This window comes from Ailuropoda melanoleuca, chromosome 1, assembly GCF_002007445.2.
Source record: "Ailuropoda melanoleuca isolate Jingjing chromosome 1, ASM200744v2, whole genome shotgun sequence".
NCBI lineage: Eukaryota > Metazoa > Chordata > Mammalia > Carnivora > Ursidae > Ailuropoda > Ailuropoda melanoleuca.
Genome location: NC_048218.1, coordinates 148,252,195 through 148,265,902, shown reverse-complemented (window position 1 = coordinate 148,265,902; position 13,708 = coordinate 148,252,195). Strand labels below are relative to the sequence as shown.

Here is a 13,708-nt window from a genome sequence, read left to right as displayed (position 1 = left end):
AAATGTGTTTAAAAATATATATCAACAGTCCACTGAATATAGTATTATTATTATATTGTATTATATATGTCATATACTACATACTATATTATTGTATTATATGTAGATTAAGTTTAAGTATGTTCATACATTAACTAATACAAATGAGTTGATATATGTGTGTGTATTTTTTTTTTGCCCTAGTTGATCATTAATCTACTTTCTGTCTCTGTATATTTCTTTATCCTAGACTTACAAAAATGGAATAATATAATATATGGACTTTTGTGGCTGGCACTTCTCAATTAGCACGTTTTCAAGGTTCATCCAAGTTATAGTATGTACCAGTATTTCATTCCTTTTCACAGACCAATAATATTTCATTATATGGATATAATACATTTTGGTTACTCATTCATCCACTGATGAATAGTTGGGTTGTTTCCAACTTTTGACTATTCTGAATGATGCTGCCATAGATATTTGTGTGCAAGTTTTTACGTGGACATAGGTCTTCATTTCTCTTGGATATATACCTTGGGGTGGAATTGCTGGGCCATCTGGTATCTCTATGCTTAATCATTTAAGGAACTGGTGGACTGTTTTCCAAAGTTGCTGCATCATTTTACATTCCCACCAGCAACGTGTGAAGTTTTCTACTTCTCCACATCCTCGCCTGGATTTTAACTTTAAGCAATATTGCTTTGCTTAGAATGGTGAAACAAAAGGAGAGGAGAGCAACACTCTGATGACATATCAGAAGCCGTATCAGCTCTGGACTACTTTCCAATTTCCTTGATGTGAGAAAAAATAAACCTTTACCTCATTTAATCCACTGCTATTCTGGGTCTCTGTTAATGACAGCCTAACACAATTCCTAATTCTTGTGGTTCTATTAGCACATCTTGAAACTTGGAACCCCTCAAAAAATCATTAAGTTGAATATGTAATGATTTTTTCTGTGGAAAAGTTTTCTTGTCATCCTGTTACATTCTGGAAAATGTACATTACTGTATAACTTCCTTAATTTCAGATCCCATCATTCAATAACCATTCTCTTCTTAGAAATTGTTTCAGGTTCTCAGGCCCCTGGGTGGCTCAGTCTGTTAAGCGTCTATCTTCTGCTCAGGTCATGATCCCAGGGTTCTGGGATTGAGCCCCACATCAAACCCTGAATAGGGTTCTCTCCTCAGCGGGGAGTCTGCTTCTCCCTCTCTCTCTCTAATAAATAAAATCTTTAAAAAAATTGTTTCAGGTTCTCAACACCTGTGGGTGCTTTGTAAGATTGAAACAACTTGATATCCAGAAACAAACAAAAGTTCATAGCTGGAGCAATTTTTTAAATGGGAAAAGCCTTCATTGTGGTGATGTAGAATGAGCATGAGTTTATTATTTCCTTCCTGAAATATCCTAATGTTAGGACAACATTAATAACGATTAAAAGTCATTTAAAGATTTATCTTAAACTGTCTGGGAGCTCAAGGAATTTCAGCACCACGTTGACCAGATAGGGCTTGTATCACATATCTTCACTTTTAGACACTGTCTTTGAAGCCACTTTCAGCGTCCATGATAGATTGTTTGACTCATGGCTCAAGTTTTCACCTTGGCCTTTAGAAAAGTAAAAGGAAACCTGAGTAATTAGTTATATAAATCAGTTTTCTTGCTCACTTCCCCTAGTGCTTGTGTTCCAATTATCTGCATTTTGAGGAGATACTGTGAACACACCATCAACCTGCCATTCTACTGGCTCTCTTGTAACAAATTTAAGTATCTTCCAAAAAGCCAGCTTTTGATAAATAGGGTTCCTAATACATTTTCATATAACTAGTGAATCACCACTGATGGAAAGGAGAACATTACAGAGTCAGGAAATTTTGTGATCTGTTTCTCAGCATTTCAAACAACTGACTGATACATTCGCCCAACATTCATGGAGTACCTACTATATTAGAAATAGCACTCATTCTGTTAAAAAACAATTTCTCTTTTTAAATCCCGATTTTTTAATACATTAGGTAATAGTTCTTAGAATCAAATATTTTAAAACAAAATAATTGTCTTTGATTTGCAAAGAAGCCTTTGTTGCTCATTTTAAAGGGTTTTGTATTTTCCTTTTTTCCTTCTTAAAAAGAGCAAAAATAATTTGGCTTGTGTTGTTAACAGGTCACCTTGAATGCTTCTTATAAAAGCCAAATATATAGGAGCAATGGTTTTCTCTTCCAAACTTTGTCTTGAATCTCAGCTTTTCAACAAGTTGCTATTTTGTAGACCATATTAATTCATTATTTGTAAACATTTATTAAGGACTTGATGTTGGCTCAGCTTTGTATTTTGTGCTATACTACAATAGGCTCAAATACAACTATGACAAACAAAATCCCCAAAGAATATATCCAAAGAATAATGTCAACTTTTAAGGTTGAAGCTGTACCATCTTACAAACTTTCTATTAAAATGTCAATAACACCTATACTTTTTCTCTCTCCATCTTGGCTAGGCACCTTTCTATCTTGATATTAAGCTAAACCTCTCATGGTTCAGACAACCCTGGACTCAAACCGCTGCTCAATACCCTATTAGCTAAATGCCTCAAAGGCAGTCTGGGCAGTGTCTTCATCTGTAAAATAGGGATAATAACTTTACCTACAGCACTGGGTTATAGTAAGAATTAAATGTAAAGTACACAGCATATGCCTGGCACATAGCAAGCAGCCCATTCATATTAGCTGTGGATTTCAAATTTGTTTGCATCATTGCTCAATAACCATCTTTCATTCCACTGTTAAATTGTTCCAACCAGTGACTATTCAATGAACTTATTGATAAATATATAACATAATCAGGGCCTGAGTCATAGCACATTGGGATTGCTTTTTTGCCCAGATAATTTTAGGAAGCTCCTACTCCAACACCTTCTCTTTGTGCGATCACCACAGAGGCTCTAAAAGCAAGAGTTTGGTTTTTTCTTGATGAGAAGATAAAATTACTATAAGTCTCAATAATTTAAGATTAAAAGATACATGACTATGGGAATAAAAAATATATATATACATATACGTACACAATTGTTTTTGTTTTTTTTCACACAGACTTTTCCTTTAAGCTCCAAGTTGATTTCCAAATACAGGCCTCTGTAACTTTTCTTAACACTGAAGTCATGAAGTCTCCTGTCTCCAAAAGCTACAGAAATCTTACGTGGAAGCAAGGAGGACTCATCACTCACAGCACGGAGGGAACCCTGGGGCGCTCGCGGCGGCTCCCACCTGTCGGCCAGGTCATTGTGACGTAAATGCTATGGACACGTGGAACACCTGCGGGAGAGCAGGGGCGGGGGATACCCCAGGNTCACCCTGGGCGGCAGATCGAAGGGGGATACCCCAGGAGATGGGGGTCGAGGAAAGTCCCCAGGGAGGAGAGAGTGGGAGGCTCACTCCCCCCATCCCGGACCCGCCCCCCAAAAGGTGAGGCCTTCGCCCCTTCGCTCCTCAGGGTGCCCGGGTCCTGCTGGGAGGGGTCGCCCCGCCGGGCGTCTCCCGAGGAGAGACGAAGGGAGGGGAGGCGGAGGCGCCTGGGCCGCGGGCGTTTGCGGGGAGGCGAGGCCGTCCGCTCCCCCCGGCCGCTGCGCTGCGCTGCGGCGCGCACGGGCTCCGCCGGCTGCTATTCCGGCTGGCGGCGACCGCCGCAGGAAGGGCCGGTTCCTGCGCTCCCCCCGCCCCCTTCCCTCGCCTTCTGCTGACGCTGACGTCGGATGAGGGAGCTGGAGGGACGCTCCGACCGCGGCCAGGAGGCTCCTGGGGGCCGGGGCTCCGAGGTACCTGCCCTCCGGGGTCGGGGCGGGGGCGCGCCGGGCGGGCTGCAGGCTGCAGCGGGAGACGCCCGGCAACCGCGGCGGTCGGGGCGCCAGCCTGGGGCCGCTAACTATGCCCTCCGCGGGCGGCGGGTAACAGGCGGGTCGCTTTCTCCAGTCCCTGGTCCCCGTGTGGGAACCGCCACAGCCCCTTCTCCTCCCCCGCCTCCTCCCTCGAGCCTGGGCAGGTCTGGAGGATGCGCGCGCCATGAGAGCGTGCGTCAGCCCCGGGGAGCGGGAGGGAAGCGTTCCGGGCGCCGGCCGCATCTCTAGCCTAGGCGCCCGCGGCACCCCCACGCACGCCCGCCCACTCTACCCACGCCGTGCCTCGCTTTCCCAGCCGTTCCGGCTCCAGGACCCCGAGGTCCCTTCGGGGCAGGGACTGACTTGTTGACAAGTTCACCTGCCCCGGCGCCTGGTGTTTGCTTTTTCTCTTCACCCCATTGCCCATCTTTGGCGGAGGTGGCAGGGAGCAGATGGGTGCTTCTTTATAACCACTAGTGCCAGGAGGCCTGCGCTTGGTCTCTCGCAGGCGAGGTGCTCACTAGCCTTGGACCCGACTGGAGCAGGAGTCCCTAAGCGGGCCGGGTCGCTGCAAACCCTGACTCGTTTCCTTAGGGCGCTGCTGACTCCGCCTTTCCTGCCCTCGGGCTATTGCAGCTCCTGCTTCCTCTAGAAGCGAATGTATCCTGTTATTATGTCTGCCTTTGCTCAGAGGCCCCTCTACTTCTATAAACCTTTCCCACAGTTTTTTTGTTTTTTTTTTTAACTTGAAGTGTCCCCAAGACCCCTCATCTTCTCTTTGGGGGTCTCAAAAGTACTGTGCCCTTTTGCTGAGAAAAGGCATTAACTGCCTGGTTGGGAGATTTACAATTTAGAAAGAGAATCAGGTTCTTTTCTGTTTAGATAGCATAAAAAAATCAGCACAAGAAAAGGTGCTGGGTAGCAGCCTTAGAAACCGAGATCTGGTAATTTAATAAAAATTATTAGGGCCTGGAAAATATATCACCAGCTGGTTTGAGAATGATATTGAGTATAGGAAGAAAGGCACATAAGGCACTGGCCATTAAGGTCCTATAAATTATGACTCATTGCAAACGTGTTCATGTCCAAACACTTCAGTAAAGTCTCTCCAGAAAAATCTCGAATTGATTTCTGTGGACCTTTAGTTTAGATTTTCTGAGATCTGAACTGTTCCTGGGAGTTAGGGAGTGAAATAGGAAATGCTTTTTCGTTGGAGATCAATGCTCCAGACTCAGTTTCTTACCGTCTATTTAAACCACATACACAGTCTAAAAATACTTTTTAGTGGGTTTTCTTTTTAGGTTTCACCTTTATTCTTGAAATATCCTGTGCAGAGAATACCATAGGGGCAAAATCAGTTTATAATTCTTAATAGTTCAAACATCGCTGTTTCGTTTTAACTGCTATGTATATATTTAATTCCTGGAGGTGTGGCTTTCTAATTGGACCATTTTGCACAGTACAGGTAGACAATTCTATTATTAAAGATGAGTATTTAAAAAACAACAGTTAAACAAGCCGAGGTTAAAAAAACTGGATTCTCCACCCATGGATCATTAAATGGTGAAGGCACTGGATGGTAAATGCCTAGACAGTTTATTTCATAGCTGTCTTTCCTCAATTTGGTACGCTTGAGTATCTGACTGATTTCCATGACCATCTTTATTGTCCTTCATTTCTCTCCATGTCAGCCTTGTGACAGATACAGGAAATTTTGTTGCTCAAAAGAAAATCTTCAAAACTGCCGCACTTTGAATGTATTTGACTAAACGGTATACTTTTTTTTTTCAGGTGCAGGCAGTTTTATTGGATGCAGGGAAGTGTGGTTAACTGAAATCACATGGCAGGGTCATCCTGAGTTGGTGTGAAATTTAGAGTTACAGAAACCTCATATAAGAGAAGGTGGGAAAGTTGTTAGACCACAAGGATCAGAAAGAACTTTTCCTTTTTATTGGTTGAGTTCCATGGCTTAGAAGCCTGAGGGTAGGTGGCAACATTTAGGATCAGTGCCCTGGTCACAGATGTCCTTTTTATTCCATTTGCACTAATAGATTTATGGGAACCATAGTCAAAGATGCTATCTGCGTGTTTTTGTTCATGAGGCATTGCAGATCACTAATTAATTAACCTTATCTCCATCCTCACCCCCATCTAGAATCTGCCTTAGCAAAGCCTTGAACTTGAAGACAGATACAAAAGAAAATATTTTTTCCCATTTTTTTCCTAAGCTGTCACATTTTGTACCAAAATCATACCTAGCATCGTGGAAGATGTACAGAGGGCACATAGGCTTTGGGTTCCAAAACAACAGGATTGGAACCCTAGCTGCAACACCTAACTAGCCATATGACTTTGAGCAAGTAACTTACACTCTCTATGTCATCATTTTCTTATCTGTCAAGCAAGAATATCCACCTTGTGGAGTTGTAGTTGGAATTAGAAATAATGTATTCACATGCTTTTCACATTAAATAGAACTCAAGTAATAGCAGTAAATTATTCTTTTACATGCTAAACATATATGCTATCTGTATCTGAAAAGAATGGTACTGCTGAAGAAGATAGGGAATGTGTTCCAATTTGGTTTCAAGTAGTTCAAGTGTTTTGTAGCAATACTAAGAGCTTGGGCTTTCTGGAATACTCTCTGAGGCTGGGAGATTCAATCTGTGGTCCAGAAACAAAGCAAAGGTAATCTATTCCAGTGGGGATAGATCTCCAACCGGTTCCCTGCCACTCAAATGTGATCCATAGACCAGCAACATTGACTTCCCCTGAGAGCTTGTTAGACATGCACTATCTCAACCTGCCCTCACGCGCCCCCTCCCAGGCCCACTGAATTCAAATCTGCATTTTAACAAGATCTGCAAGCAAGTCGTGTATATTAAAGCTTGAGAAGCATTGTCCTAACCTAATATTTATCAAACTTTTGTGTCCAGTAGAATCATCTGAGAACTTGTTAAATGTGGACTTCCAGCCTGGCTTCTCTCTCATCTGCTCTTACCACCTCAGGTGGCTCTGATTCCACCACTATGAGAAGCACGGCACTGAACTCTTCCCAGCAGAGTGCTCTAAGATGGGACTCTGCCCACTTCTTTAACAAAGCATTTTGGCAAACATGATCTCTTTTTTATATTCAACCCCCTTTGAAGTAAGTAGGTATTATAATCCCTGCTTATAAGAAAATTAAGCCTACAGGCATGGTTTACCCTAGATAATACGTATGGTAGAACTGTCTTGAACCTCTGTAAATGCTAGTGAACCATGTTTTCACTACTCCAGCATCTAAATTAATGTACTGTGTGTGTGTGTGTAAGTAATTTCAAATACTAACGAGTCTCTCCAGAACAGGAATTACTATACATAATAGGGCCTTTTATAATGCTTTTAAAAATCTTCCTTCTATATGACTGCAGGCCGGATACTTAGGGTAACTGATTTTGACTTTGAACCACAGCATGAGGATGATGTTGACTTGGCAGTATTTTCAGGATGAGCCATAATGTGCATGAAACATACATCTCGGTGTCTGAGAAGTGGTAGTTCCTCAACTAATAGCAACTATTTGTCCCTGTATAAACTTAGTGAGACAGTGAGTTCATGAAAAGCTGAGAAAATGGCATTGCTCATGATGAGAAGTCTTTCCTGCTAAGTCAGATGACATCATTCAGGACTTTGGCCCAAGCAGAGGAGTGGGGTCACTACTCAGTACTCAGCAGGCATTTGTTGTGTGTATGCTGTGTATTACACACTGTTTACTGTACTGGGAATCCCAAAACAAGACCCACACCCTGCCCTGCTCTGGAGGAACCTACAGCCTAGTAAGGGAGATGGAAGAGTCCGCTGACAATTACATTTCAGTGAAAGCAGGGAGGAGATGAAACCCAGGACCAAGGCATCCCACACAGACGATAGAATGAGAAAGAACACAAACAGAAAACCTGAGAAGATTCATGAAGGAGGTAACCCCAGAGTTAAGCCTTGAAAGACCAATAGGAATTTGGCAGGTGAAAAGGGTTGAAAGGAGAGAGAGCGAGAGTTCCCAACACAGTATCCACGTTACAAAGAAAATACTGGCAAACAGTCCTTGTGTCTGGAGCCCAACGTACCTGTGTGTCCTTATTAGCCAAGTGACCTTGGGCAAGTTTGATCATCTTTGAGTTGAGAGAATTAAATGTATTCATCAGGGTAAGGCACAAGATTGGTTTCAGTTATGTGCTGGGTAGTCACGGAGGTGGTGGAGGTATTAGAAAACAGAGGACTGATATTAAAAAGTGATTAGAATTTGAGAAAAAGAGGTCAATTTTAGAATACATTTAACAGAAAAGATGTAGAATTATAAGAGGATGCCTGAAAAAGGATAACTGAATACATTTCAGTACTGTGGGGTGGGAAGCACAAGGTACATGTGTTCAGGAATGGATCACTGAACATGTACATAATGGTATATTGTTAACCCTGAGAGTCTAGATTTGGGAGTGGAAAGGTCCTGTCATTCTGATGGTGAGAGTATTTGTACAAGGAGAGACTACAGAGCATTGCAGCCACTTCCCAGAGCACACATTAAAATCCATTCCATCACTTGCCACCCTCACGATCTCTCACACCCACTGCTCTGTTCCCAGAATAGGGCATGGACACCAATGTCTGAAACCTAATGGTACTTGGGAAAAATCTAGCCTTCTCTGCCTGTTTCTGGAGAAATGCACCATAAGCCAGAGACCAAGGAGATAACTGTAATAAATGGTGCTCCTTCTCCTTATTGGTGGGAACCCTGATAGCCACCAGAAATCCGTCATCAAGGTTTTGTTGTGCACAAGAACCATGATGGTAATGGATTTAGGACTAACGCAGCACCTGAGCCTAGGACTAGGGGAGATAAGCAATTTCTAGAAATGGAGCCCATTATCCAATCTGTTTCATCCAGGAGTAGAATGGAGTGGTTAAAAACAGGAGCTCGGGCATCAAAAGCAGACATAAGTTTACCAGTTGTTGACTTTGGGCAAATTATTTTACCTTTCTAAGCTTTTTTTTCCTTACTTGCAAAATGGGGTGGTATCCCTTTCCTGGTGGCTGTGTCCACGTGTGAGATAATGGTGTTAACTGCTTCACACATTTAAAGTGCTCAGTGAGTGGTAGCACATAATTATTGCCTTTTGTCTAGAGCGTATTTACTAAAGGCCTACTGTGTTTCAGTTACTGTGCTTCGTGTAAGGAGGCAAAGATGAACCAGTTAGAGTCCCTGCCCTGAAGGGACTTGCAGTGTAGTGCAGGAGATGCAGATGTAATTAGCTCAGTGCGGGAGAGCAATGGGAGTGCAGGGTACCACCTGCATTGGGCAGTTAAGGACTGTAGTTGTGGACAGGAGTGGGAACTCCCTGGGTGTGGAACGGTGGGTGTTCAGTTAGGAAATCCTTCACTGAGGTGGTAACATTTGAGGAGAGGCTTGAAGTAAGCAGTAAGTTGGCCAATTGGACAAAGGAGGGGAGGGCATTTCAAGGGAAGGAAACTTCACAGAGTCTTGGCGTAGTATATTCAGGAAAGCTCTAGCATTCTGAAATGGCCAGAAGAAATAGTTCTGTGTGGAATATAGTAAAATATTGAATTTTGCATTTGGGTTTTTTGCCAAGAAGTTTGGAATTTCTCTAGTGGCAAGAGAATGCAATTAAAGCATTTGGAGTGGGGAGGGCAGCATGATTAGATCTGCATATTATAGTAATAGTTCAGACCATGGTATGAAAGATTGGAGTGGGCAGATACAGGCATAGCGTTGCCTCTGAAGGCCTAGACTAAGTTCTGGCTGTCAACATATAAAAGAGAAGATGTATTTAATAGCTTTTTAGGAGGTAGAATGGTGAGAACTTGGAGACTGGCTGTCAAAGATGGGATAGAAGTCAAGTTTCCAGTTGGGACCATTCAGTGGATTTTGTGCTGGTGATTAACATAGGAGCCACGGGGTGGGAGGATGATTTGGGGATGCAGATGGAGAGAGATTGGTTCTGTTTTAGATGTGCTGACTCTGAAGTGCCTGTGGGACATCCACGTGAAGATTACAATAGGGAGATGGGAATTTAAACACTCTTCCAGAGCACCAGGTCTATATTTCCATCTCCCTACTGCGATCTTCGGAGAGCTGTTTAATTCTGGACTTCAGAATTAATTGGCACACAGCTGTTGGTTGAAGCCACAGAGTGGATTAAATCACCTAGACAGGCAAGTGAAGTGCAGTAGAAGACGACCAAGGTCAGAACCTTGTAGATCACTGATACATGAGATGTAGGCACAGAGAAAGAGGAGCTAACAAAGAAATTAGAAAAGCTTCAATAGTGCAGTGTTTGCTGAGCAGTTAAGGAAGGGGAGCTTAGTCAAAGGTCAAGTGAGATGAGGATTTGAGTTGGGTTCATAGTGAAAGACTTTCTCTGGCATGGTGGAGAAGGGAACCAGTGTGGGCTTAGAAGAACTCAGCAAAGAGAAGGAAGAGATGGTAAGTGGGGGAAGAAAGAGGTTGAAGAACATGGGCTGAGGGCAGAAAGGGAGGTTGATTAACTTGAAGAGAAAATAGTTGGGCAGGTACAGCAAAGACTGCTGGTAGTTGACTATTGCCAGAATGTCTCTGTATGGCCTCTCTAGTGTGGCCTGTCAGGAAGAAGAAGTATTCCTAGAGAAAGTACTCCAGCAAGCACTATAAAAGCTGCAGAGGAAAGCTGTCATACAAACTGTTTAGCTTCTGTATTGTTTTTTGGAACACTGTAGTCAACAGTGCTAGCTGATTCTGTCTTCAGCCATTCCAGCAGGATGAGAAGGGGGAAGGGTGTGAGACCCTTCCCTTCCAGACAAAAAGAAAGGAACAGCAGTAGTTATAGTCATGGTGCTGGATAGTTCCAAAGAAGTGAGCAGTGGTGCATGAAGAGTGGAAGCTATGAAAGAAGGTGTCTAGCACAGTGCCAAGAGCCATGATTCCCTACAGTGAATGAGGAGGGAGACTGGTCATCATCACCCTGGGGAGTTTTCTCCTAGTTTTCTACCTGGTGCTCCCTGAAGGCCAGGGTTAGTGTCCTTGTACCTACTGCTCTCTCTTCAGTGTTGCCATAGGCAGCATGGGCATCATTGTGAAGTAGGTAAACTTCGCATTGGTGCCAAACCACTCCCTCCTTTCTGCTTCCTGCTTCTCCTCTGCACTCCTGACTTGGACTTGCACCCCTTTGGACTACTTCCTGGTTATTCTACCTGCCCTACCAGGTATATGCCCATGGCCCTGTCTTTCCTGATCCCCATAAAAAAACCAGTCATGTGCCTTATTTACTCTGGGTGTTGCTACTATTTAATCCTATAAGCTTCTTCCCTAAGAGTGGAGAGGATCTGGGAAAGAGATCTTTTACTAGTTTTCAAATAACACCAACTAGATGACCCAGTGTAGGCAAGGGTGGGCTACATGAAAATATAGAACTTTCTGTCTGCTTCCCTTTGCTGCTTGACTTTTATTTGGAGGTCCCTTTCTTGCCTCTCCCTCCCCTGCCAGGGCTGCCTTCATCCCTTGCTAAACCAGCCCAAACTCAAACATGAGTTCGTAGCTATGACTTTACCAAGGAAAGTCCTTGACTAGGGCCATTTCCAGAGAAAGGAGCTGTAATGGTTTGTTTACAGGACCTGTGCAGAGTATAGACATTTTATAAACTACCTATTGGTATGTGTGTATTTCAGTAATTTAAGACAAATGAAAAAGGCTTACTCTATGCTTTGGGACATTTTCTTCAGTCCTGGGTCTCAGTTCTTTCCCCTGTGAAAAGAGGAGATTGAACTAAATGAGCTATAAATTCTCTCCTGGCTCTGAGTGATCCTGCAGAGGCATAAGAAATTACTTGATCATCTCTATTATGTGCTTCATCTTACAAATTTGATGTTAAAGAAAGAACCTTGTAAACATTAGTATCTCCCTAATTATTCTGATTGCTGACATTATGTGTAATTTCATACATTCACACACTTCCATTGTACCTGTAATAATATTAACCATTCATATATTTGTATATGAATTATATATAATGTATTTCATTTGTAAGTATATATATATATGTACTTTGTAGATATATATATATATATATGTGAGAAGCAGTTTTTATCTTTTCACTTTTGATGGTTTTTTTTTTTTTATGGTCTTATAGTAGTTTATTAACTTCTTATTTCCATGAATCTGATTTGGAACTATTAGTGCATTTTGCACACAGATTTGGGCCTTTTTAAAGCAACTTATAATGAAAACGTGGATGTGATTATTATATAGGTCATTTAAAAAAAACTATAAACTTGTGTCTGTATATATATCTATATATACACATATACAGTCTTTGTATATATACATCTATATGTATGTGGAATTTTATTTTTGTAATGACATTTCTTACAGAATAATTATCAGAGATTCTAGGCAGGAAGAACTATTTAAAGGTATTTAATCTGTATAGAATATTGGTGACCTGAGTTATGAAATTAATTTCTAGCTCTTTGCTAATTTGCTTAATGCCTTAGACCATGGCTGTCTGTGAAAATATAGTGGCAGCCACATATGTAATTTAAAACATACTAATAGGTACATTTAAAAAAATATAAGGAAACAGGTAAAATTAAATAATATATTTTATTTAACCCATCTGTCCAAAATATTATTTTAACATAAAATACAAAAATAAATATATAAATATAAAATAGAATTAAATATAAAATAGAATATATAAATATTTATGTATAATATAGTGATATAGTTTTATCAAAAATATGAATATATCCAAGTATGTTGATATAAAGTACATATGCTTTTTATAAATATAAAATATAAATCTAAAATGTGTATTTATCAATGAGACATTTAACTTTGGGAGGGTATACTCAGTCTTCAAAATCCAGTGTATACTGAAAGCATGTCTAAATTCAGACTAGCCATATTTCAAGTGCTCAGTAGCCAAAAATGACTAGTGGCTATTGTATTTGGACAACATGATGTTAGATGGTAAAGTTAACTTATTTCAGGGTTTTCTCCTATAAAAAAACTTTAACATTGGTAAGAGCTTTCCAATTAAAAAATGCAGTTTTGAAATATACTTTAAGGAAAATATTTATTCCTATCATTTAATAACGTTCTGTGCTGGCAGTTGAAGGGTGTGTAGTATTTCTTTACAGAAGTTGATTAAGACCTTTGTCTGACTAGGGTTTTCCTTCTTCACCTTTTGAAGTTAAGCTTTTAGAGAAAAAGCCACCATAAGTACTAAAGATTAAAACCCATATGCTAAATTTGAATTGACCTTTGAAAATTATATAAACCAACCTAAATAAAATCAAAGGTGAATATAATTTATAAGCAAGCTTTTTTTTTTTAATCTTTTCTTTAGCAAAGACAGCCTATTTATTCTTTTTCTGTTCCTAGTCTTTTAATCCATTTTATATTATTTGCTCTTGTGGATTTCTTTGAGGTTTTTTGTTTTCAAATGCCAGCCTCTTTGTTATTGCTGCTATGATTTTTGTTGTAGCACAAAATTCACTATCAATTGTCCTTAGCAAGCTGGGTTGTAAGAGAAAGAAGAGCAAGATGTAGCCCATGCCCCTTTTGAGCCATTTGAGTTTTTTGTTCTTTATTTTGTTTTTAGTTTGTTTTTGTGGGGACATAATATTTTTAACTTAATATTAATGGTGAGGGTGATAACCTTTTAGAGAATATCTTGACTTTTTCTTTCAGTTTCTTGGAATGTGAAATGCTGGGTTGGATATTTTCCTTTAAGAAACATCTCTTGAGATAGATGGAGAGGCTGAGGGGAGCACCAGGTTGCCAGTTGGAGATTAGTGTTTCAATCCCAGCATTCTTTATTG

The 13,708-nt window shown here is 41.0% G+C and overlaps 1 protein-coding gene and 1 long non-coding RNA gene across 19 annotated transcripts in view; one reads left to right on the top strand and one right to left on the bottom strand.

Moving 5' to 3' along the window:
- Positions 1–3,309, bottom strand: part of LOC117803765 — a 24,348-nt gene extending 21,039 nt beyond the window's left edge. For both annotated transcript variants that reach the window (XR_004627834.1, XR_004627835.1), the window contains exon 1: positions 3,044–3,309. This is a non-coding gene — a long non-coding RNA (uncharacterized LOC117803765). The remainder of the gene's footprint in view (positions 1–3,043) is intronic.
- A 21-nt stretch (positions 3,310–3,330) lies between these two features.
- ICA1 (islet cell autoantigen 1) overlaps positions 3,331–13,708 on the top strand; it is a 137,954-nt gene continuing 127,576 nt past the window's right edge. For 9 of the 17 annotated variants that reach the window (XM_034668228.1, XM_019800276.2, XM_034668236.1 and 6 more), the window contains exon 1: positions 3,331–3,443. The gene's annotated coding sequence lies outside the window, so the exon portion shown is untranslated. Of the gene's footprint in view, positions 3,444–3,485; positions 3,794–13,708 lie in introns of those variants that run through there. The other 8 variants (XM_034668240.1, XM_034668229.1, XM_034668158.1 and 5 more) reach the window with 2 other exon arrangements.